The sequence below is a fragment of the Pinus tabuliformis genome, chromosome 2_2, assembly GCF_031772625.1.
Source record: "Pinus tabuliformis cultivar Carrire ecotype Pingquan chromosome 2_2, CPIR1, whole genome shotgun sequence".
In the NCBI taxonomy this organism is placed as follows: domain Eukaryota; kingdom Viridiplantae; phylum Streptophyta; class Pinopsida; order Pinales; family Pinaceae; genus Pinus; species Pinus tabuliformis.
In genome coordinates, this window is record NC_142300.1 from 1092009317 (window position 1) to 1092034551 (window position 25235).

General features: G+C 38.6%; 1 pseudogene; it reads left to right on the forward strand.

The window, feature by feature from the left end:
- Nucleotides 1-4827: 4827 nt before the first annotated feature.
- Nucleotides 4828-20021, forward strand: LOC149197199 (pentatricopeptide repeat-containing protein OTP51, chloroplastic pseudogene; annotated as a pseudogene).
- The last annotated feature ends 5214 nt before the right edge of the window (nt 20022-25235 follow it).

Sequence of the window (25235 nt, forward strand, 5' to 3'; positions counted from 1 at the left end):
ACAAAAATAACAATAGAGGGATTCTATGGGGCACAGAAATAACAATATGGGGGTAATAGGGGCACAACAATATAAATAAGGGGTATAACTACAATAGTAATGGGGTAATTACTAGTATTATAGGGACCCAACATGCCCCTCTCCTTCAAAAAAGTGTTGTCCTCAACGCTTGAGCAGTTCTAGGTACTTCTGCATAAAATTCTCATCCTCCCATGTGGAATCTTCAGCGGATAAGTTCTTCCACTTGATAAGATACTCTGAAATTGATCGATTTCGTAGCTGTCGAGTTCTTGTTTCTGTGACTGCTTCCGGTTCCAATATAATTTTTCCTTCCTCGTCAAGTTCTGGCAATATTGTTTGAACTGGGAGCTTGTCGCCTATGAGCTTCTTTAAACATGAAACATGGAAAACTGGGTGCAATCGAGAAGCTGCAGGAAGCTCCAATTTGTATGCCATAGTACCAATCTTTTCCAACACCTTGTACAGACCATAATACTTTGGTGATAATTTATTATCCTTCTTAGCTTGCTTTAGGGACATTTGCTTATATGGTTGTAGCTGTAGGAATACCCAATCACCTACATCAAAACTTCTTTCACTGCGATGTTGATCTGCCTGTTGTTTCATTCTATTTTGTGCCAACACGAGGTTATCCTTTAAGAGTTGGAGGACTTGTTGTTGATGTTCGATGTAATGTTCCACTGCCTGAACCTTAGAATTTCCTCTTAAATATGATGTGATTGATGGTGGTTGGTACCCATAAAGTGCCATAAATGAGGTCATTTTTGTTGCTGTATGGAAGGAAGTGTTATACCACCATTCAGCCAGAGGCAACCACTTGACCCATTGTGTCTGTTTATCAGATACAAAGCAACGAAGATATCCTTCCAAACATTTGATTATGTTAAACACACATGGAAACATAGAATAGGAAAGATAAATCATGTGAGGTCATTTTTTTATTAACAGGAGATGTACATTTATAATACAATGTTGTGACTCTTGGGTTTCAGATCCCAAGGTCTCTTGGACTGCTTAGTCTTTTCGGCTTCCACACTAACCCTTTAGGATTAGGTGTCCAACATTCCCCCCCTTAATCCGAAGGGTTATGTATGAGTCCAAGAAGAGAGCTGTAATACAAAATGTGCAAAAAATGCATGGCAGCACTAGGTTGAATGTGCTCTATGAAATGTTGGTATAAAGGGCAGTGGTTTAAGGATGACCACCAACACTGGAACGCTTAGTGCAGTTCCCGGAACTCTTCCAAAACTGGCAAGAAACTGAAGTTTTCTGCTAGAGGAAGTGATCCTATTGTTTTAAAGAGGGAAACCTTCAACCATAAAAGGGAGGTCTCACCCCGCATAAAAGGTAAAACTTCAACCTGAAAAGGGAAGTCTCAACCTATGATGGTTTAAGGATAACCAACAACTCTTTGATGGTTTAAGGATAACCAGCAACTCTGGAATGCTTAATGCAATTCCTGGAACTCTTCCAAAACTGGCAAGAAGCTGGAGTCTTCTACTAGAGGAAGTGTTCTTAATCTGTGATGGTTTAAGGATGACCAACAACTCTGTAATTCCTGGAACTCTTCCAAAACTGGCAAGAAGCTGGAGTCTTCTGCTAGAGGAAGTGTCCCAGATTACCAACTGAAGGCATGTTCAGGCATCTTTGTCTCTGGCTACAACTCTGAAACTGGTGTGGCAGGTTGTGGCTCAGACTCGCTTGATGTGACTTTGAAACTTGTAGATGACCATCATTTCCCCCTGTGTCAGATACAAGGTGAGATGATGGAGAAAACTCAACTGCAAGACTGTTCAATACTCTGGAACAAGTTCTGACATGTGATTGGAATATCTTCTTGGCTGTTGATGCCCATTGCCAAGAAGCGATCCATCCAAGATGAATCTTTGTTCTTGCAGGATGTTTATTTCTGAAGCATCTGTGTGAAGAATGACTGGTTTTATGACAGTGCTTACATGGATGAAGATCAAAACAGTGATCTTTTAGATGACCAACTCGGTCACAGTGTTGGCATTTCACGATCTGTTGTTGTTGTTGTTGCGGAAGAGGGGCAGATTCTGGAATAGCTGAAGCTGAACTGTCATGAGAAGCAGGTGAATTGTCATCAATGAATCCAGCACTCTGAAACTGAATGGGCTTTGAGTAGTCTGGAATAGGAAAGGACAAGTCCTTGTCATATCCAATACCAATTCTGTGCTTGTTGTGGACACGCTGTTCCCAAGGTCTGATAATGGGCTTGGGAAGTTTAGACTGAGTTTCTGCATCTGCATATACAACTGCTGCTTTATTTGAATGAACTGTACCATTATTAACATGCTGCTGATGGGTGGTTGTCTCAATGTTCTGAACAGAAACAGGTTCATAATGGTGTCTATTTTGATGTAGCTCTTCTTGCTGTAGTTGTGATTCAAGCTGCAAAAAATCGATCTTTTCTTGTACATTTTGCAAACAACTATGAATATCGGTGAGAAAATCCTTGCTGATTTTGACTGTATTATTCATACTAGAGAGTATTAGATTGTCCACTAACTCTAATATTGCACCGATTGGAGCCATTTCTAACCTCAAAAGATAGTAAAACAATGAGGAAAAGATGGACACCAAATAAACTTATGGCAACAACTTCAAATCAATCAGCTTGCAATACTGTGTACAAGAATACTCTCCAGCAAGGTACCTTACCAACGTACATATGAATAAGACTTAACTCTTTGACCACATACAAAATTCCAACTCTACTATATTCTTGTTGACAACACAAGCATCATACATTATTCCCACTCAGCACCTAATACATGACTCGGGTTTGTACATGATATAAGGCTCACAATCATTGTACTATTGTAACCAAATTTCTTCAAATCATTTGAGAACAGGATTGATAAGAATTTCGAAGACAGAATTAGAAGGAAGAATATGCAGGAACCTGGGACTGCTTCTCTATTGACTTCCTCTGCAACAATATTCAACTCCGAAAATGAAGGTAGCCTACCAACAACACGGTTTCTTCAATAAGCTGCCATAGGACCTTGGTCTGATCTGAACATGAAATAATTTGTGCTGTGTTTTAACTTTTTCTCTCTGAATTTTTCTGCAAGAAGGCAGCCATTTGTATTTGAATCATCTCCACCAATGACAACAAGACCATCTAAATCAAGCTTCAGTACAGTCTCCTCCACTTGCTTGAACTGTTCGGGAGTCTCAATTTTGTCTCGGCCGCTACAAATAATGTCAAATCCACCCTGGTTGCGATATGGATACAAAAAAAGGATGTGAATGCTAGGAACTGGAATTTCCTCCTGTTGTCTTCATCGATTCAAGATGAGCAGTGCATTCCTCATGTAATAATGCGTACCGCTTCAAACTAGCATGCATCTCGAGAATGTCAACTTCTCGCCATTTTCCCTCTAGGATTTGAGCTATCAGTCGTCAATGTTGCTGTTGTCTCAATATCCAACTTCGCACGTTACCTATAGCTGGAGCATCGAGGGTTCACTGAATTTTATGAAAATGACGCCGCAAATGGGTTTCCGCGCAACGTTCTTGATGAATCAATTTTACAGGACTAAGAACGGCATCTCCCACGGTATTTTGCAAAGGAACCAGAAGTTATATTCCAAACTTTATTCAGTTGCTTGATTTTGATCGCAGGTGGAAACAACGGTTCTATTCAGGTGTTCAATACCATCTTATTCCCACCGTTTCGACCAGCTCTAACACATCCCAATGTTCCGTGGTCCTGGGTTCATTTCCCATAGACGGCGCCAGAAAAAACTTTAATTGGTTTCTCTCAGTGATCGCTTCGTCTTCCAAAGACTAAAGCTTGAAATCAAATACTGAAAAATAAAGTGGTCTTCCAGCAATCCAAAATGGGTACCTACGGGTTGGAAAGACTTTATGGACCATAAGAAATTGAAGGTCGGTGATCTGCTTCTCTTTAAGAGATTGCGCTCATCGAATATACTCGTCAACTGTCAATGCTCCCGGAACAGCTATCTATGTACCAAAAGTAGGAACAGGAAGTAATGCTAGGAAAGAAGCTGCTGCTCTAGCTGCCTCTGACTCTATTACTACAGTATCTGGCACTCGATCTGGTTAGGATGCTTACACCGTCATTCGGGATGAGGAGGAGGAATATCATGGCCAATCAGTCCAGCCCCAACGTGAAACTAGTCATTGCCAATCAGTGCAGCTTCAAGTTGAAATCAACAACTCGAGTGGTAAAATGCACGGCAAAATGGGTATCGGCTCTGCAATGCGAAATTTCAATTCAACTGAAAATTTAGTTTATTAATGGAGACATGAATCTTGCTCTTTCAGTGGGATGGAATCGACTCTTATTCAGTCTGGCCGTCTACCAATCGACTGGTTCCACTGTACCCTGTATACTTCCGCTGACGATGTCTATCCAGTTAATAGGAAACGGCTGATGACCAACCAAGTCCAAGTATCATCTCTTCACGTATCAATGGCAAGCTTACTGCTTTCCCCGCTTGCATTTTATTTAAAACCCCACACAAAATTCGCCGCACTCTGCACAGATATAGCCGACCCAGCCACGACTCCATAGAGGGGTGTCACCATGGAGTTTTTCATTAACAAATGTGGTTTAACAGATGTATAAATTACGAAAGCCTTTAGACATTGCAAGGCATATCCTCCTGCGAAATTACCAAGCCAAATAGACTGTTTCAAAGGCGTGAACTGTTATCTGACAGGACAGAGCAGCGCATGCATAGGGATAGCATACTAAAAATACCATATGGCAGAGAGGAGCAGCGAACAGTCACCTAATGGCAGACGTTTATGAACAGTGAACGTTTATGGACAGAGAACGCAGGTCTCATAAATAAAATATGGAAGACAGACATCTCAGAACGGCTTGGACAGATGCGTTATATGGCAGAGGCAGCATGTCAGGAGTGCTGGAAAAGAATATGGCAGAGGACAAGAATATGGCAGAGGGCTAGGACTGACATGACATGCACATAACAGGCCACAGAAAAACAAGCGGCTCCGATACCATGTTAAACACACACGGAAACATAGAATAGGAAAGATAAATCATGTGAGGTCATTTTTTTATTAACAGGAGATGTACATTTATAATACAATGTTGTGACTCTTGGGTTTCAGATCCCAAGGTCTCTTGGACTGCTTAGTCTTTTCGGCTTCCACACTAACCCTTTAGGATTAGGTGTCCAACAGTTTACTATCTCAGTTTGCCCATCAGATTGAGGATGATAAGATGAGCTATGAGCTAACTGAGTACCAAGACAAGAAAATAATTCTGTCCAAAAATTTCCAGTGAAAATGGGATCTCTGTCACTTACAATAATCTTTGGGTTTCCATGTAGCTTTTGAAATGTTTCCATAAATGCAGTAGAAACTGTACTGGCTTTAAATGGATGTGATAATGCACAAAAGTGTGCATACTTGGTAAGTCTGTCAACTACCACCATGATGACACTCTTTCCCTCAGACTTGGGTAAACCTGTGATAAAATCCATTGAAACCTCCTCCCAACGTTGGCTTGGAATGGATAAAGGTTGTAATAGACCCGGTGTCTTAATTGTTTCAACTTTATTTTGTTGGAAAACCAAACATTCCGCCACAAACTTTTGAATATCTGATTTAAGGCCATCCCAAAAAAATTCCTTCTTAACCCTGTGGTAAGTTTTTAAAAATCCTGAGTGCCCTCCTAAGGGAGAAGTGTGCAATTCCATAAGAATCTTTTGTTTTAGCTGGGAATTCTTACAGAGGTATAAGCGATCTTTGTACCATAACGAATCATTTTTCCAGCTAAATGTATCAGAAGTACTGGAATCTTGTTGTAGCTTTCGAATAAGTGCCCACACTTCTTCGTCATTCTTCCATTCCTCCTTTGCTTCGTTTATCCAATCTGGTTGGATAATAGAAATGGCACACAACAATGCTTCCATATCCTCATCCTTTCTTGAGAGTGCATCTGCCACCACATTTTGCTTCCCTTTTTTGTAGATGATTTCAAAGTCATAACCCAACATCTTTGTGACCCACTTTTGTTGCTCTTCAGAGGATAATCTTTGTTCTAAAAAGTATTTAAGGCTATCATGATCCGTTTTTACCTTGAAGTGTCTTCCCATTAGGTAGGGTCGCCATTTCTTAAGTGCATGGAGTATTGCCAACATTTCCTTCTCATAAATAGCTTTGCTTAAAAACTTTCCCTTGATTGGACGACTTTCAAAAGCAATGGGTCTTTCATCTTGCATTAGAACAGCACCAATTCCATTTCCTGAAGCATCACATTCCACAATAAAGGTTTTTGTGAAGTCCGGTGTAGCTAAGACCGGTGCTTGGCACATTGCCTCTTTAAGATGTTTAAAGGCCTTTGTTGCTTCCGGAGTCCATGAAAATGAATCTTTCTTCAATAATGTTGTTAGAGGTGCTGCTATTCTCCCATAATTCTTAACAAACTTGCGATAATACCCTGTCAACCCAAGAAATCCTCGCAGATGCTTTATGGATGTGGGGATTTTCCATTCCTTAATGGCTTTAATTTTGCTAGGGTCTACCTTAACTCCTTCATGAGATACAATATGACCCAAATATTCCACCTCCTGGACTCCAAAGAAACATTTGGATCTTTTTGCATATAATTGTTTCTCCTCCAATAGTTGTAGCACCTTGTCAACATGTTCAACATGATCCTTCCAAGACTTGCTGTAGATTAGTATATCATCAAAAAATACTAACACAAATTTTCTAAGGAATGGTTTGAAAATTGAATTCATCAAACCTTGAAATGTTGAAGGTGCATTGGTAAGGCCAAAAGGCATGACCAAAAATTCATAATGACCCTCATGAGTTCTAAATGCCGTTTTCGGAATGTCTTCAATCTTCATTCTGATTTGATGATATCCCGAACGAAGATCCAACTTGGTGAAGTAAATTGATCCATGCAATTCATCCAGTAATTCATCAATGACAGGAATGGGGAACTTATCTTTAATAGTGAGCTTGTTGAGCTCCCTATAATCTGGACACATGCGCCATGATCCATCCTTCTTGTGCACCAATACTACTGGAGCTGAGAAAGAACTTTGACTCGGTTGAATTATACCAGCCTCTAGCATTTCTGCAACCATACGTTCAATTTCACTTTTTTGGACATATGGATATCTGTACGGCCTGATGTTTGGAGGAACACTTCCTGGAATCAGATGAATAGCATGATCATGATCACGCATAGGTGGGAGACCTTTGGGAGTCTCAAATACCTTGGAATGATTGTCCAGGACTTTTTGGAGATCTGGAGAAATAGATGATTCCAATGTGGAAACATCTAGCGAACATAATTGTGCAATTACACCTCTTTGCTCCTTTTTTAGAAGCTTTGTCATGCCATTAGAGCTGATTATCTTTCCTGGTTTCCCTGCAATACCCCTTAATTCAACTTCCTTTCCTTCCACAGAAAATTTCATGAAAAGTTCTTGAAAATTAAAAGCTATTGTACCCAAGGATTGTAGCCATTGGACTCCTAGTACAACATCAGCACCTCCCATTGGAATGGAAAGCATTGGGCTAGTCAATACATATTCTCCCATGGATAGCTTGATATTATGGCACTTTCCAGAACAATTTATTGTTCCTCCATTTGCAATCATCACTTGACACTCTGGTGCTGGATATAGGAAGCAATTCAATTCTTTTGCTACCCTACAATGAATAAAATTGTGGGTGCTTCCTGAATCAATCAACACTATTACCTTTTTCTTCTTGATTTGTCCTTCTATCTTGATGGTTTGAGGAGTGGTAATTCCCGCCAATGCATTACAAGATATGGTCGGATTTATTTGTTCTTCATCTAGGCTTTGTTCCTGGAATATATCCTCTTCTTTTGACCTTTCTTGCTCCTTTTCTTCTTCCTCTTCACAATCTATGTAGAATAATTTCTTCTCAGCACACTTATGACCCTTTGTGTATTTGCTATCACAATTGTAACAAAGCCCTTTTGCTCTTTTTTCTTCCAATTGTTGTGGTGTCAACCTTGTAGGTTGTGGAAGACTATGGGCAACAACACTTCCGTCTTTATAGTTGTGAATGGTATGCTTCCTAGTTGCCATAATTTTGCTTTCCATTTTTCTTGCTAACCTGAATGCCTTCTCTAATGAATCAGGTTCCCAAAGGCGCACATCATGTTGGATATTATCCTTTAAAGACCCTATGAACACATCAATCCTATGCTCCTCTGGAATATCTTTTACCCTTATGTTCAATTTTTGGAACTCCTCAATGTGCTCCATTATTGAACCCTTTTGTTTGAGACTTATCAATTGGCTAAAAAAAGTGTTGCTTTTTGTATCCTCATAATGTGCTATCAATTCTTCCGTAAAAATTGCCCAAGTGATAAATTGTTTACGAGAACAAAGCCATTGATACCATACAAACTGATTTGGTTCCAAATATAAAGTTTCCATACGTACCTTTTGTGTGTTTTGCACATTATTGAGATCGAAGAATTGCTCCATCTGTAATATCCATGTGGCGGGATCCTTGCCATCAAACTTCCTCATATCGATTTTTGGAACATGGTGAGTCTTCGATCCAACATTAGAGTCTATGGAATCATGATTAACATTTCTTTTGTTCTCATCATGAGTTTCCTTTACTACCTTTTCACCATTAGTGACCCTTTCTTGTAGCAACTTCTTCAATTCTTCCATCGAATCCTCCATCTCAGCTTCCATGCCCTTTATCTTAGATTCCACGCCATTTATTTTAGATTCCACGCCACTTATCTTAGCTTCTGTTAGCTTTTGTGAGCGTGACATTTGTTGCACTTGTTCTTGTAATTTTGATATATCATGTAGCATTTCTTCCTCTTCTTCATGAGTCATGCTAGAGCTTTCAGGTTCCTTACTAGGTGTTTGCATTTTCTTTCCTCGGGGCATCAGTTACCGATAATAATGCTTTACTATGCCCTTTGAATTCCTTCAAACCAAGCTTATGCAAAAATTAAAAAAAAACTACACACCTTTTTTTTTACTTTGTAGAAGCCTGATATTGAATCTGATGTATCTCTGTAATTTCGAATCATCCAGTTCTGAAGTTGTGACCTGTAGTAGCCTTCTATGTCCTCTTTCCAATGCCACTAGTCTGATCCAAATTGGATTCTCCAAGGAAGAGTTATGCATAATCTCCCGCAGTGACCTGATTATAGACTAGTTCAGTAGAGCGAACTTGTATGAAGTGCCACGTGTCACTGTTTCAACCTTTGACTCTGAAACATATATAAAAAAACTACAGTCCGTTCTCTTTCTGTACCTTCTTACGAAATTTCAATCCGATGTTCAGAAAGAAAGTTATGACGATTTTCCCCAGGTCACCTATTTTGAGTGTAATTCAGGAGTCTGCAAAAAGACCAACTTCCTCAGATCATATCTCCGAAAATATCGCGCAAAAAGCTCTGAAATTCTGACCCAAGGTTTAGCGCGATTTCTTCTCAAATGGGTTTTTTTTGCGACTTTTGAAACGTCACAGAAAAAAAGTTATAGCGAAAATGCCACGATGACCTGTTTGGAGCAGCGAAACCCTAGAATCCAAAGCTCTGATACCAAATGTTATGAAACCAGCTCACAAAAAGATAGAAAAGAGAGATCCACGCCTTAGAATTCAGCCTCTTCGAGGGGGCAACCTCCTTTACATTACATAAATGAACAATTCTTGGATGATACAAATGACAAAACCTCCTTTCTATATATAGGAGTCTAAGGAGTCACAATATAATCCAGCCGACCTAACAATAATAATATAAAGCCACAAAAATAACAATAGAGGGATTCTATGGGGCACAGAAATAACAATATGGGGGTAATAGGGGCACAACAATATAAATAAGGGGTATAACTACAATAGTAATGGGGTAATTACTAGTATTATAGGGACCCAACACTATGCTTCTCCGGGTCAATGCTCATTTGGAGAGGTTGCTGGCCAAGGCCAACAAAGATAAGGACCTGCTCCGGAACATGAAGAACCACTATTGGGCCCGAATGCACGTATGCAAGGCGAGAATGAAGGTGCTCCAAGGACGGTTGGCCAAAGCACTAAAACGAAGAAAAAGGCCCGATCTCCTCCACATCTTGGCCGAGGCTTCCTTGAAGGAGCATGATGCTAAATGACTCATCTCCAGCACAAATTTCAGAAAATTTTGAGCATTTTTGGTCACTTGTGAATTTTTTGGGCTAAAAACAGGTTTTCTTCACCAACGCGTAGCGCGCCGCGCGCGACCCTTAAGATGGGCAACTCCATTTCAGGAAAACTCAGCATTTTTGGATTTGTCATGCAAAAATACACTTGCTTAGCAGTTGCCAAAAAAATTCACCAAGTTTTGAGCCTCCAGAAGGTCAAAAAACATGCAAAAAATGACTTTCTGCCACTTTTTTGACACACAGGAAGCAGTATTAGGAGATTGCAATTTTGGAGTGGCAAATGGACACCACATTCAGAAATTCCACTTGGGTTGAAAAGTAGACATCCAGGCCTTTCCAACAAGCCCACTTTTGCCTCATTTTGACACATGTAAGTGCCTCAAAAGTTGCTCCAAAAGCATGCTACGCGTTCAGAATCAGGGCGCTACGCGTTGGGCAATTTTCACAGAAATGCACCTACAGCTCAGCAAAACGCAGTTTTGATTGGATTTGACTTTTTGGAGTGGATTTTGATCCTCCTTGTTGTAAATGATGTAATTTTATGATATTTTGACACTCATTTATCTCTTCTAGAAGATTCATTCATGAGATAGGTAAAAATTTAATGAATGAATTGGTTTCTTAGCTTATAGAGGCAAGTTGTTTTGACTGCCTAGTTTTCAGTGCTCAGTTTAGAATTGGTTGAAACAGCTCCTAGGATAGTGAGCTCGACCCCTAGAGGCAAGGGAGGATGTTAGATTGCCTATATTATGTATTTTCTTGGTTATTTTCATGGTTGGACTCTTGAGGGAGAAAGCTTCTATTGTATTACTCATTGTATCTCTGCAATTTTGGCAAAGGAAGAAAGACCAGGGTTTTGCAGTCCTTTTTGGGATTCCTGTGGTTACATGTATTGATGGTGTGTTTCTCTTTGTACTTGTAAGTTTGTTATGTGATTCATATTCTTACTTTTCCTTCTGCAAATTAGGCAAATGAAGTGTTAAAGTAGAATTCATGATTGCCATGCTCTGCTTTTAAGTTTTCTTAATATTAATGTTTTCATCTGTTTAAGGAGAACTCAAGGTGTTTACTTGCTCTCCTTAGCTCCTCACCAGTCATTCTTGCCCATCTGACTCTTTCAAAGGCATCAATACAGTCTCCTACCTTGCCCCAAAGAACCCCCTGCGAAAACTGTGTCCAATCCCCACACCCAAAATTGCCTTTCCCCAATTTTCCACCAAAACCCTAAAAATCCCAAATCAAACCTTTTTATCAGTTTACTAGCCTAAAATTAGTGTTCTTTATTGGTTATCTCTGCCCGTTGAAGATCTTTGCCGAGATAGACCGGAGAGAGCCCTCTCCTGCCCCGTAGGGCTAGCTACGAGGCTAAGTGGTTTGATGTTGCCTTGGAGTTTACCTTTTTCAGCCTGAGGTGAAATTTCAAGTGCTAACACTTCCTATCCACCCTGGCCTGCTTCCGTTCCACCCTATCCATCCTCTGCTGCTTTATCAGTGGCAACGACCATACTAACCACTAATAAAACCGACATGGTGGAAGCGTTGAATACATCAACCTAACTTCCCCAGCAGGCAACTGGAAATCGTCATCACACGTCTAGGGGGAGCGTTCAGCTGTCCTCCCCACTATTCTAGGTTTCAGAGGATACACAGTGGGAAACACCTCCACCCCTCCTTCAGAGCACAGACCACACTACAGAGCTAGTTGGACTTGTCATCGAATAATCCAATTAGGTCATCTTGCCACCTGTCATTTGCATTTTACTCATGTCATAAGAGTGCATATCAAGTAGATACCAAATGTAATAGAACAATGTACATCGTAACTTTCCTCATTGGTCGTCTCAACCTTCCCCAATGGAATAGTAGATCTTGGTTATCATACGGTTCTTTCCAACCTGTAGTTTAGTTCTCATCCATGCATATATGCAACCACAAAATAGATATACATACATGATCTTAAACATCGTGTTTATTAAGCCCAGTGTCCATGTGTCAATTTTTGTTGTTCATACTGGAAATAAATCTTACATCAGATAAATCATAATTTCACTAAGTCATTGATTAGATAAATCATATCTATATAAGCCTATACGATGCAACAATAACTCTGACAAGTCATGCACTAGATAAATTGTAACCAAGTAAGTCACACATTTGGTCATACATCCAACATTTCCATCATCAATACCAAATCCATCAATTGATTTTCACGTGTCCAACCAAATGTGTATAATGTTCATAAATAACAACATGGAACTGCAAAATAGAACCTTAACATAGGTGGCTATCTACGTTAAAAGGGGGCATCATAAATGCTCATGTGACATCCTTGTGGAACCCTTCAATAACAATTAGAGTTGAAATAGATTCAACTATCCGTCATGGAAAATAGCATTTGAACCCAGATATCCTATAAGGTGGTACCAAACCAAAATAATGGCAAGCAACGGATTAGTGCACTATCAATTCCACTAGAAGGTGTTAGTATAAGTTTTATGCATATAATTTCTTTAAAACCTTAGTGAATATGAAAGTCCCACTCTTCCAATTTGATGGTTTTTCATCTTCCAAACCCATTTAGTTAATCTTGAAAATAAAAGACTCAAAACTTCAAAAATTGTTTCCAACATGATTTTCATACTTTATTTTTTTTTTGTAAATTGAGAGAATGTCCTCTAAATGTCAAAAGGTTCAAATTTATTATATATTTAATCATTGTTTACTAGTACCAAAACAATTTCATGATATATACTGCAGCTCACAATATGACTAGACAAATGAGAAATAATTAAACGAATGGAATAATTGCCTTTGCCTTGCTGCTATTGGTATTTCCCCTCTAAATGACACCACATTTCTAAAGATGCCTACTCCTTTCATAAGTGGCCAGTGACCACAAAAGTTGCGAAGAAAGTTGAGGGTCCTTTTATCCAAAACTAGAGACACAATATTTTTCAAGACATTTTTATTCAACACTAGAATAAGGGTAAAAGTGTATCATAATATTTTCACTGGTCTTTTATTGACTAAATAAGCTTCCATTGTAAAATCCCAAATTCTCTACGAATTGATATTCTCATTTAATTTAAGATCATTAAAAATAACTATCACAGTAAGCCTTACACAAGTCCATAGTATTCAATCTATGTTTTCACTAGAAAATTCTACCCCACTAGACCATCTTTGTCAAGCCTCCATCTGTTATGCACCATGCAATAATTGTTGGCATCCTCTTTTCCTCAACCTTAGGTTACATCATGTCAGCGTTTTTTTCTTTGGATTGTTTGCCTGCTAGTTTTATTGTTTTTCCTTGTTACCTGTGCCTATTCATTATTAACTAATTTCTTGATTACTTTCTAGATTTCTTTGTCTTAATAAACAAACAACATGACAAAGCATACTTAGTTACAAGACTAGGCTTAATATGTATGGATTAGAAGAAACCATTACATTGAATCTCACCATGCTAGATTGATGCATTCTAGCGAAAATCGATTTTTGGAGAAGTTCAATTCAATTAAGAACACTTTAACCAATTAACCATGCCTTAAAAAAAACTATCAAATGGTAAGGATAGTACTAGATCACTTAGGGAAAACTCTTGGCATGTTTTGGGCTTCGTAGTAACTCAAACCACTCTATACTATATCCCTATGTTTAAAGTAGAGGGTATTTAAATGACACGTGCTAGTTAACGGAAGTCATGAGCATTACAACCATAAACTAAATTTAGGTCTTTGTTGTGACATCCTCACTATATTGCAGATCTGGTGTCTCCATTTATAGGTTCCAAGAAGCTTAACAACCTCATCTGCTTATTTCTATAATCATTCATCTACAGAAAGCATGCAATGTTAAGATTAAAATTTGTACAAAGATAAAGCTTATAATGGCTTTGGTGGGCTTAATGGTTAAGAACATGTATTTCCTTGTAAGAGGTCATAGATTCAAATCTAGAGGGGAGTAGAGAAGGTAAACCTCCACAGACTTTAGTAGTCAAATCACTGCAAGGAGGTGGATCCCTTGTTCCAGAAACAAGGGGTCTCATAAACCAATTTCGTGTTTGGCTTGGCCATGACCTTTATTATTATTATTATTTAAAGGGAGAATCTAACTCTGTTTGTAAAAAGTATTTGATGCAGGCATAACATCAACATAGAACCAACTTGTAGTAGAAGTATGTTGAAGATCTGTTTTAATATAAAGCCTCTTTCTCACTTTTGAAGCCATGAAGGTACGAGGGAAACAATCTTCAAATGTAATGACGTTGGGATAATCACAAAGGACTCCTAGCTTCTTTGGAGATGAGCCTAAGCGCGTTGGGTCAACAAGTCATGCTATATATGGGAGCCTTTAAATGTAAAGAAGCTGGAAAAACTATAAAAGGCTCCCTAACTTCTTTGAAGATCGGCCTTAGACGATTGGGTCAATATAACATACCATTTACAGGAGACTCCTCGGATCCGAAGATGTGTCCAAGTCTAGGTGATATCCCCTAACTGTAGTCGTTTTAGTCTAGCCAACAAAAGAGCAAATTATTTTCATGACATGAAGACAGTTAATCACTTGAAGATGGTAGTTTGGAGAACAACTTGAAGATAAATATAATCTTGTGAGGGTATTTTCACCATGCAAGAACTGTCCAATGATGAGATTAATTAACTGGAAGACAACTGCTCCCATGGTGATGGAGGTTTGAACTAGAATTTGTCAAAAACAATCAATAAAAATCAATAATATTCAAAATTGCAAGAATGCGAGCAAGCTCTTATAGATAGTAACACTTAACAGAGTTCAGTAGAAATTGAACTACTTTTAGCTCCAATTCCCTTAGAGAAAGAAGAACCGAGAGACTCTAGAGTCTGGAAAGCACGATTGGGCCCCAAAGAAACAATTTATTTTCTGTCATGGACTATTACTAGCAACATAGACCTGACAGCAGAAACAGAATGAAGTCCCATCCGTTAACTAGGGAGGCCAAACACTATATCAGCTAATAATGTTGCCTGGAGTAAAATGCTTGGCAATGAATCTCTACATATCCATCCAAAAACAAAAAAAAATGTTTAAGCTCTCTAAAGGATATTGCATATTACACTGGCACATTCTGGAAAGAAAGTACAATTCCAAAACAGTTTGCAAAAGAGGGTTTTCGTTGAAAATATTCATTGCATTGGTCATTTTGAAATGAGTATAATTTATAAAAGTTCTAGGAAAGGTTCAATAAATCCCTTTGAACACTTGTAATGGTTGCAAGGTCAGCCAAAGGTTGGTCAAATCAAAATAAACATGGAAACAAATGACAACAATCCACATTTTTTTCCTATTACTTAGATCCAGAATTTGACATTATCTAGTTTACTCTGATGATAAATGATGATCATCAGTGGTCTATACTTCTAGTTATCCTTTTTGAACATTCCAGAGCTTATAACAATATGTTTTTCTGTTGTGATAATAAAAATTAAAAATAAATAAATAAATACAAATTGTACCGTTGTTTTTCTTTTGGCAACTCAATAAGACTGCAAGCATTTAGTGGAAAGCAAATCTACCGACTGATACATTTTAATGTCACACATACTGGGCATAGCTTGCATTCTTGTTTTGGCAAGAATCTTGTAATGAACAACTATGGCAGACCACCTAGATAATGAAAAGGCCAGGCAACCTTAGTTAGAAGAAGTTGTTCTCAGAACAGAAATGATTTGAACAAAGTAACTGGTTCAAATATTCATTTCCTCCTCTTGTTTGGCTTTCATGACTTGCCTTCATTAGTGACTTCCTTTGGTGAGGTGGTTTTGGAAGTTCTTTTGGTAGTAAATATTTAGGAGAGGTTTATTAAACATCTCTGACATAGCTGCAGCCTTAACAGATTGCTTATAGCCTATCCATTTCACCAAGACTAACATAAGGATACAGTAATAAACTACCTCTAGTTGCCTATTGTTGGATAGATCTATAATGCGAGGATAGAATGCAAGAGTAAATCAGCTCAATGACCACTTATTTGCTTGATGATAATTACAATCCCAAGTTCACTCTGTTCACAACCGAATTCTAATCCATTCCAATGCCACTCATTAGCATACAATAGATGGACCAAGGTTCACACATGCAAGGGTCAGTTTCATACAGGGCAAGAATACGAAGAACTACACAATGCCACATGCACTAGTTCAAACACCATTCACCAAGAATACTTGAGATGAAGCCGAAATCTTAAAAGGACACCAAAATCAATGAGGGGAAAGGAAAATAAACCAACGATTTAAAGAAAATGTTGAGCAAGAATGATTAATTCATTTAACCATCCAGTGACCACACTCCCAAGCAAGAGATACCCCCCCCACAGAGGAGTGTACGACCCTGTACAGGGCCTCTCGATAATTAAGAAAATCTTGCACTAAGCAAGAATATACGGTGAACCAAGTTTTTCTTCTTTTTCTTTTTTTCCAAGTTTATAGTTATTTTATTGGGTATATTCGATATCATATACGGTAAACCAAGCAGAATGCATAGACTTGGAGAAATCAGCATCTATCCTAGTTTCAACTGAGACCTGCGGCAACCTACTTGGACAATTTTGCCATTTCACTAGCATTTCCAGATTCTTCCAGTCCAATTGGACTGCTGAATTTGACTCTGCTCTTTGAGAAAACCAAGCCAAATTCAATTTCTCCAAGTCTGTCCTGTGGCCCAAAGTCATATTTGTGAATCGAATTACAAGTATGACTCATACTTGTAGGTCAAACGTGAGTCAGACTCTCACTTCTCACAATTCAAACTCAGCCATCTGTCTATAAAAAACACGTAAAAAAGAAACAAAAACAAAACAAAATAAAGCACTCATTTTGCTTGTTTATTTGCCCCAATTTCACGGCAGACAACCTCCAGATCGTCAATTGTCCAGGATCCATGCCATTTTACAGTATGAAGTTTCTTCTAGATTCTGTCATACCTTGTTTCCCCCCAGTTTGTAAATATGTCTCAATGTCACCGCGAATCACAACATGGATGTTCCTCAATTTTTTTTTATTTTTTATTTAAACTGGAACAGACAACTTATAAATGATATACTTATGTTTTGTTAGTTAATGAATATTTACCAAACCACTGATTAAAGAATGAAGCACTAGTACTAGCCATGATACTACGAGTGGAATCCGGTGAGGGCACTAGGAGGTTACCTTTCCTACCAAGTAATTGACCTTTGCCGAAAGTCCCATATTGCCAAATTGCCAGAAATTTAAATTTGAAATTACTTCCCAGAAATCAGTTATTGAGGGAGAGCTGGGTAGTGGGGCAGCCAACCACTGAGAGTTATGAAGGGATGAGAAGAAGCTGGATAGAAGGAACTGTCAACAAAAGGTATGGCAAGTACCCACCTCGATTCCCTAAGTTGACCCATGAATCCATCTGCCACAAGCAAGAAAAATTGTGAGTCTTCTTGGGCCAAGGAAGGAGGATGCACGTGGGGGTTTCAGGAAATGATTATTCCATGTGTGGGTAGTGTGCAGAGGAGATAGGAGGTACTGAAAGAGTGCTTACAAGGTTCTGGGAGTTGTGCATTGTGTGCTTTTCACATTGATATATTGGCTCCTATTATATTATGCAATGGAGCATGCTCAATCATTATCCATGTATCCAACAAAGCCAGAGTGCTCACGAATGTACAAATACTAAAATTACATGTACCATTGGTTTACCACAGTGTACTCTTTGTTATAATATATATATATATATATATATATACTTGGATCCTGCTTAAACCTTGAACTAAACTCATAGTATACATTGCATCAAGGCAGTGGTGGTGAGGTATGTATTACTGTCCACTAATCTCTTCTACACTGTAGCATCAATTTCGTTCTTGACCTCTTCTACACTATAGGATCAACCTCATTATTGACCTCGACACTATAGGATCAACTTCATTCTTTGATCTCTTCTACACTATAGGATCAACTTTGTTCTTGCCATCATCATTAAATAATTTCTCACCGAAGATTGTAGGTATGCTCACTAGCATTCATTCTTCTCATTATGGCTTACATTGAAGCACCGGTTAAAGGTTTTGTTGATGAACCCTGTGACATATACAATCGCATGATTCAACTTGGAGGGTATCAGCCAAGTCTCAGCTTATAAAATTCTCTTTTTAAGGCCCTATTACGTGGCACAGGAGGGACTGCAAAACATCATTTAAGACCAGCAGAAGCTGTGTTTCAGAATTTGAAAACAGCAGGGCATAGGATAAAGGAGGATATTTATGAAGGTTTAATATGGCTTCACAGCTACCAAGATTGTATAGATCATGAAAGAATAGTTTGTCTAAGAAATGAGATGAAGCAAACAGGATTTAAGGAAAGTAGAGACTTACTTGTCTCAATACTCAGGGTCTGTTCAAGACATGCAGATGTAAAAGAGGCTGAAAGAACTTGGGCAATGTTAGTTGACACTGTTGTAGGTCTCACTTCTCAGGCTTATGTGTATCAAATGGAAGTTTATGCCAAGGCTGGACAACCTATGAAGTCTTTGGAGATATTCACAAAAATGCAGGAGGAAGGAGTCTCCATGAGTGTGATTGCTTATCTGAAAATTATTGAGATAATGTCAAAAGCCCAAGAAAAAGAACACGCGGAAAATTTTATGAAGGAATTTGAGGATAGTGGTCTGAAGCCACTGCAGCCATCCTATGTGGACTTGATGCAAATGTATATGTGCCTGTCTATGTATGGCGAAGTAGAATCCACATTCTCTCGATGTATGGCAAAGTGTCGACCTAATCGGGCAGCTTATGAAATATACCTTGAATCCTTGATTAAATGTGGCATGGTGGAGAGGGCTGAGGGGGTTTTTGCAGAGTTGCAAAGGGATGGTGCAATTGGTATTAAATCAAGATGTGCAACATAATGCTAGAGGGATATCTCAATGCTAGTCAAGAAGAAAGGATCAAACAATTGTATGATGAAATGTGTCATAAGAAATATGACGTTGAGCCTACATTGATGCTACAAATAAAACCGTTGCTCAATTTGGGCGAAAAAAAAATGTTAATAAGCGTCTCAGCTTGAAACTTGTTGCAGAGCAGCATGAGATTTTAATTGCTATATTTTTGTCTAGTGCTAAGGTAGAATCGTACGATAAGAACAAGACTTTTGAAGTTCATTTTGAGTTCAATGAAAAATTTGAGGTACAGGATGTATTGAAAGCACACATATACGACACATTTTATGAATGGCTGAAACCAGTTGATCGATTGAAAATTCAAGCTGAAGACATACCGCCTCATTTTTCTACTGTGAGTCATGGTAGTTTTCGATTTTATGCAAATCAATTTAGACCATGGGGACAGATGGTAATGCCACGGCTTATACATCGGTGGCTATCTCCCCAGTGTTCTAGCATACTGGTATATGTATGGTGGACGTAAGAGCACTTCTGGAGATGTTATATTTTATGCACAAAACTATAAAGTTGAAAATGTTGAATGTGTTGGGAAAACCTTGAGAATGAAGTCAATAAATTGTGTCATAAAAAGGAAGGGAAAGCAGTTTCAGATACGATGTAAAGGTAAGGATGCAATCTAGGTTTGGGATTTGATGGAGCCTTACATATTGGATCCATTGAAAGAGTTTTTGAAACCTACGGCTAAAGTTATTGAAAATGGAGCAGGAAATGAAGACACTGATTTTTATTCAGAGGACGAGTTTAATGGGGGGGAGTTCTGAGTCCATGAGTGATTCTGACTCTCAGGAAGGGATTAAAGAGACTGAAACAGAGTCAGAAATTTTAACACAGTAAGCACAGAGAGAATGAACCTTTTGGCTACACAACTTAGCATGCAGATTGCATTTGCTGCAAGGACATGAGAATACTCTCTATAGTGATGAGAATCAAACATTCTGACATGAAAGAGCATGTCATTTCTTCCAGTTCATGATCAATTAAGAATGATGGGATTCAATGATGGATGTGTGACACGAGTAGATGATTTGAGTGTGCTGGATATAGAAGATTGAAGGGCACTTAATTTATTTGTAAGCCTAATTTGATTCTGTTGTATGGTCTTAAAAATGACAACACAAACAGGCATCGCGCTCCCATTGGTGCTGGGTAGATATTGCAATTGGGATTGGGACGTCATCAGCGTTATGTTCTGTATTTTTTTTTTGTCTTGTATTTTGTTTCAAGTCGTAGCCTCATGTAATTGCAATGACACAAGTCTTTTAAGCTACCGGCAGACCAAGAACCCAATTGCGAGCTATGATACCATTCAAACTTACCTTCTATAGACTGTAACAACGACCATAATGGAAGGGATCCACTCAACTGAGGAGCATATGGCAACATATCAGCAGATGAAATGGGAGAATCAATGAAAATGACACAAGTCTTTTAAGCTGTCGGCAGACCGAGAACCCAATTGCGAGCTATGATACCATTCAAATTTACGTTCTATAGACTGTAACAACGACCATAATGGAAGGGATCCACTCAACTAAGGAGCATATGGCAACGTATCAGCAGATGAAATGGGAGAATCAATGAAATATATATTGTATGATTCAAAATGTAGAATCCCATTAAAACTCGCTGCCTAATAATGTTTCTCACATACTGTCACATTTATAACCAGGTAATACATAGTTACAATAATTTGCCTTCTCAGAGAGCACAACTATTTGGCAGCATCACAAATCAATAGTAACACAGAGGATAGCTTAGATCTTATTGATAACTTAAAACCAGCTAGATTTTCTTCCTTGCATGAAACGAGCTCAGACAACATTATATAGCCATTATTTTCATTACATAAACAAGTTCAGAAACACTATATATCCCTTCATTTCATTAAATCGACATCTTGGAAATTGGGTTGCAACACACCAAAATTTAGATGCTCTCATGGGTAAAGGGTTGTTAACCACAACGGCTTAACAGCTATAAGGTCGGAGGTTCAAGTCCTCCTTCTAGCGGCATTTGGGTTTTAGTGGGCTTTGGGTCCATATTTTGAACCAAGGCTCTGATACCATGTGTAAGGGCTTGATTCCTATTATTAGAGTCTCAATCTATAATACACTAACAGATCTATTTTCCTACTGTTCTAAAAGTAAAAAAAAGGAACTTGCTGACCTTCTTACATAGATTTAAACAGTCAACATCTTATCACTTTATCATAAGTAACATAATTTAAGGTGAGCATTCCATTGATATCAACTTAACAAGAGTGGTCCATGGAAAATACCTGTTCCGACGATTGATGATGATACCTTTGTTTTATAGCTCCTGCTGAATGCTCCTTCTCACCGACCCAACCGGATTTACCTCCCAGCCAACTAGGAAATAAATTCCTAGCCGAGGAAACCTCCACAGGTTCCCTAGCCCTCTGTGCCCAAGTCCAACCAGATATAGTGTGTCCTCAAGAAGAATGTGCAAAACTAGATAATGATACTTCTCTCAAACCCAAGAAACCTCCACAGGTTTCCAAGGTCTCCCAAAATCATAACAAGGCCAAACAATCACAACCAACCCCCACAATCCTAAGCAAGACTCCAACACACCCCCCCCCCCCCCCCCCCCTTTTCTTCCTTCCCCCTTCCCTTTTTATACCCTCTTTCCTCAACCACCTCTCATTAATGTCATTAACTTCTCATCCATCCTTAGTTGACTTCTCTTCTCCCAAGTAAGCTAGGAGTACATTTGGAATTGTGACATGAATATAAAATTGAGAATTTAATGGGAAAGGATCATGTCTTCTCCCAAGTAAATCTGAAAAGTACATTTGGGAATGTGAAGTGTAATTACATGGAGAGGACCATGTCTTCTCCTTAGTAAATGTGAGGGTACATTGGGGAATGTGAAATGAATAAATATATATTGATGATAAGATGGAGAGGACTATGTCTTCTCCCAAGTAAATGTGAGGGTACATTGGGGAATGTGAAATGTACTTACATGGAGAGGACCATGTCTTCTCCTTAGTAAATGTGAGGGTACATTGGGGAATGTGAAATGAATACATATATTTTGAAATAATGGAAGGAGACCATGTCCTACATAATATTCAATTTGAGAAGGTAAGTGGGGAATTTGAATAATGGAAATCATAAATTTATATTAGACCAATATTTCTCAATATTTTCAGATAATGTAAATATTAACAAAATTTGTAGGATAAGATTTAAGTGGGCCATTACAGTTAACCAAATATAGAAAAAGCGATTAGAGTAGGTAGTACTAGTTAAAATTGCAAGCATTGTGTTTTCACCAATACCTACTCTGAAAAGAACATATTTTCCATCAAGGTATCATCGAATGAAGAATGCAAGATCTTCATAACGAGAGGGGATACTGATAACCAAATGTTGATAGTTTTACAAGTCCTCTTGTACTTCACCCTACTTGTCTCAAGAGCCAAACACAGTGTCATGTGAAGCTAAGCCTACATGTGCAAAACAAACAAATAAAAAAACAAGTAAAGGGCAGAGGTAAAACGAAAGAAAAACAAGTAAGGGAAGAAAAAGATGAAAGCAAAGAAAACAAGAAAGCAAACACTACTCCTACTCCTAGACTAAATAGTGCATGGGCCTACTCACGTGAAGTGGTATTTCTAATGCAGCCACTAGCACATTGGTTGGTCTATGGTGGTGAAGGCATGGTCGACAAGAAAGGTATTCAAGTAGACTAGAAAGCAAGAAATTTAAAACAATGAAAACCAACATGCTCGAAGCTTGAATGCGTCCACAGAAAAGAAAAAAATAAAAGAGCAAGAAAAACACTCTGCGGACGTATGATGGTGTGGAAACGCGCTATGCATGGAGATGATCATGCACACTCTTTTGATCTTTTCAAATGAAAAAACATGCAAAAGGAAGAAAAAATTTTCTTCGCAACATGACTTGCTACATATGACTCCTCAAATGCATGGGTGATAGGATCGCGTGACTCTGGTGGAGGGTGTAAGATGTGTATATCAGATTGATTTTTAATGTAAGCATGAGAGTGGTGAGGAGCTTGGGGTATTTCAACAAATTTTTGATTGGGAGTGGAACTAACCTCTAGATAACGAAGGCTTGACATAACCATCAGCTCGAGTTGAAGTGCCTTGAATGCTTGTAGGTTTTCCACTTCATCAACGGGTAGATCATCAAAGACCAGTGGCTTGGAAAGATCAACAATGAGTGAATCAACATCGTGATCAAATGGAGTGAAGAGATCATGACAGCGATGATCATAAAATATGAGTTGTACATCAACATCCTCATGATCTGATGAATCATATAGAGGTGTCAATGAGAAACATAAATTTTCACCTTCTAAATTTTCAAAAATGACAAGTGACAGATTGAGTGGATTTGAAAGGAAATATTTGTGCTATCCCCAATCAAATGATGCACTGAAATCCTATGTGTCCTATGAATGATCGGAAATAGAAACATCTAGGAATGAATTTTAACTAGACAACTAAGAAATGTTAAGATCACAAAAGATGTCAGGATAGAGCGGACGAGGTGCAGACAGAAGGAGGTCATCCTTCACTGCAAGTTCTTCTTCATATTCCCACACATACTCATCAATAATGATAGTGCAATTTGGATACTCAACACCAACTCTGTCGACAATTTGATCCATCTGAACATCACAAGTGGAGTCTGGAATGGAGGAATACAAGACACCAAAATCTAGAGGATCAATAGAAAAAGAGGATGGAGGTTGAGGAAACAAGTTCACGTGAAAACCAACAAGCTTACAGTCCAAATTTGCATAGATATACAGAGCAAGTGGGGTTGGAGGATGTGACAATTCAACAGATGGGTTCATAACTTCTCCCACCTCGTCCTACAGAGCTAGAGTTGTTTGATGAGGAGTGGATGACGGGTCACCTGTGAGAACAACCTTGTCCATCTTAGATTTGGAACATCTGACCCTGACGTATGCTCAGAGGCATTTGAATGATTCTAACTTGTGAGTATTTTCATTTGTGTGAAGGAGATAATGAAACCTTTCCCTGAGATATTTCCAATCAACTTCATCTTTGAGGATTTGAAGTGCTACCAAAATTTCCAAAGAGATTCATCAGGTGCTTTCCGTAATTCTAGAATTTTTTTATTGAGTGCTTGATGATCATAATGATAGAAATCACGACCTAACTCTCCAAACATGTGATCGAAAGAGTGAATGGAGGTTGCGGGAAATGTGCAACCCCATTGATGTGCTTGCGTTTCGAACATGTAAGCGAACAACCCAAAGGAAATGTTGTCCGAGGGGACTTCATTCCTGTGATAGAAGACTAGGAAGGAAACTCCATGCCTTATCAGGGTTGCTCCATCTTCATCGTCATACTTAAATTATGACAAGTCATCAAGAACGTCCTCCGGAAAAGTGAAATATTCTGCATGAGAAGAACATGTCAGAGGTATGATTGTAATGTAAGTCATGAATGATGTGCAGAGGTTCATAATAGAATTTGAGGACTTAGCTTGTCATCTGGCCCTCTTTCCAGTGCCAGAAATGTTGATGATGTTGGGCCTGCCAACATGTCAAGGGGATCTCCTCAGTAAGAAGTCCCAACTAGACCTCAGACTGTTTAGAGTAGGAGTCCCAACAATGCGTAGTACAGTAGTGCCTTGACTATGGTAGCGCGCAGAGGTAATTATGATAACTTTGTTGGAAGCAAGTGTGTGACCTTACAGCGAGTCAAGTGAGATAAATGGGGATTCTAACACACACATGGGAAAGGAAAGTGTGTCCCTTAGAAGCCTGTAATATTGCACAATCTGAAAGGAACACATGAGCTAAATGACATCATAGGTTGGAAGTGGAATAGTCCACAATCCAAAGTGATGGTTAATACAACAACACTTCTTCAACAAGATTCGTACAATCATATACAAAATAGTTCGTACGCAAATGTGTAAGTTAAATAACATACATTGCTAAAGTAACTAGAGTAGTCAAACTACAATAACAATATATGCATGAAAACGTATTGGATCAGTTATATATATAAAGTGA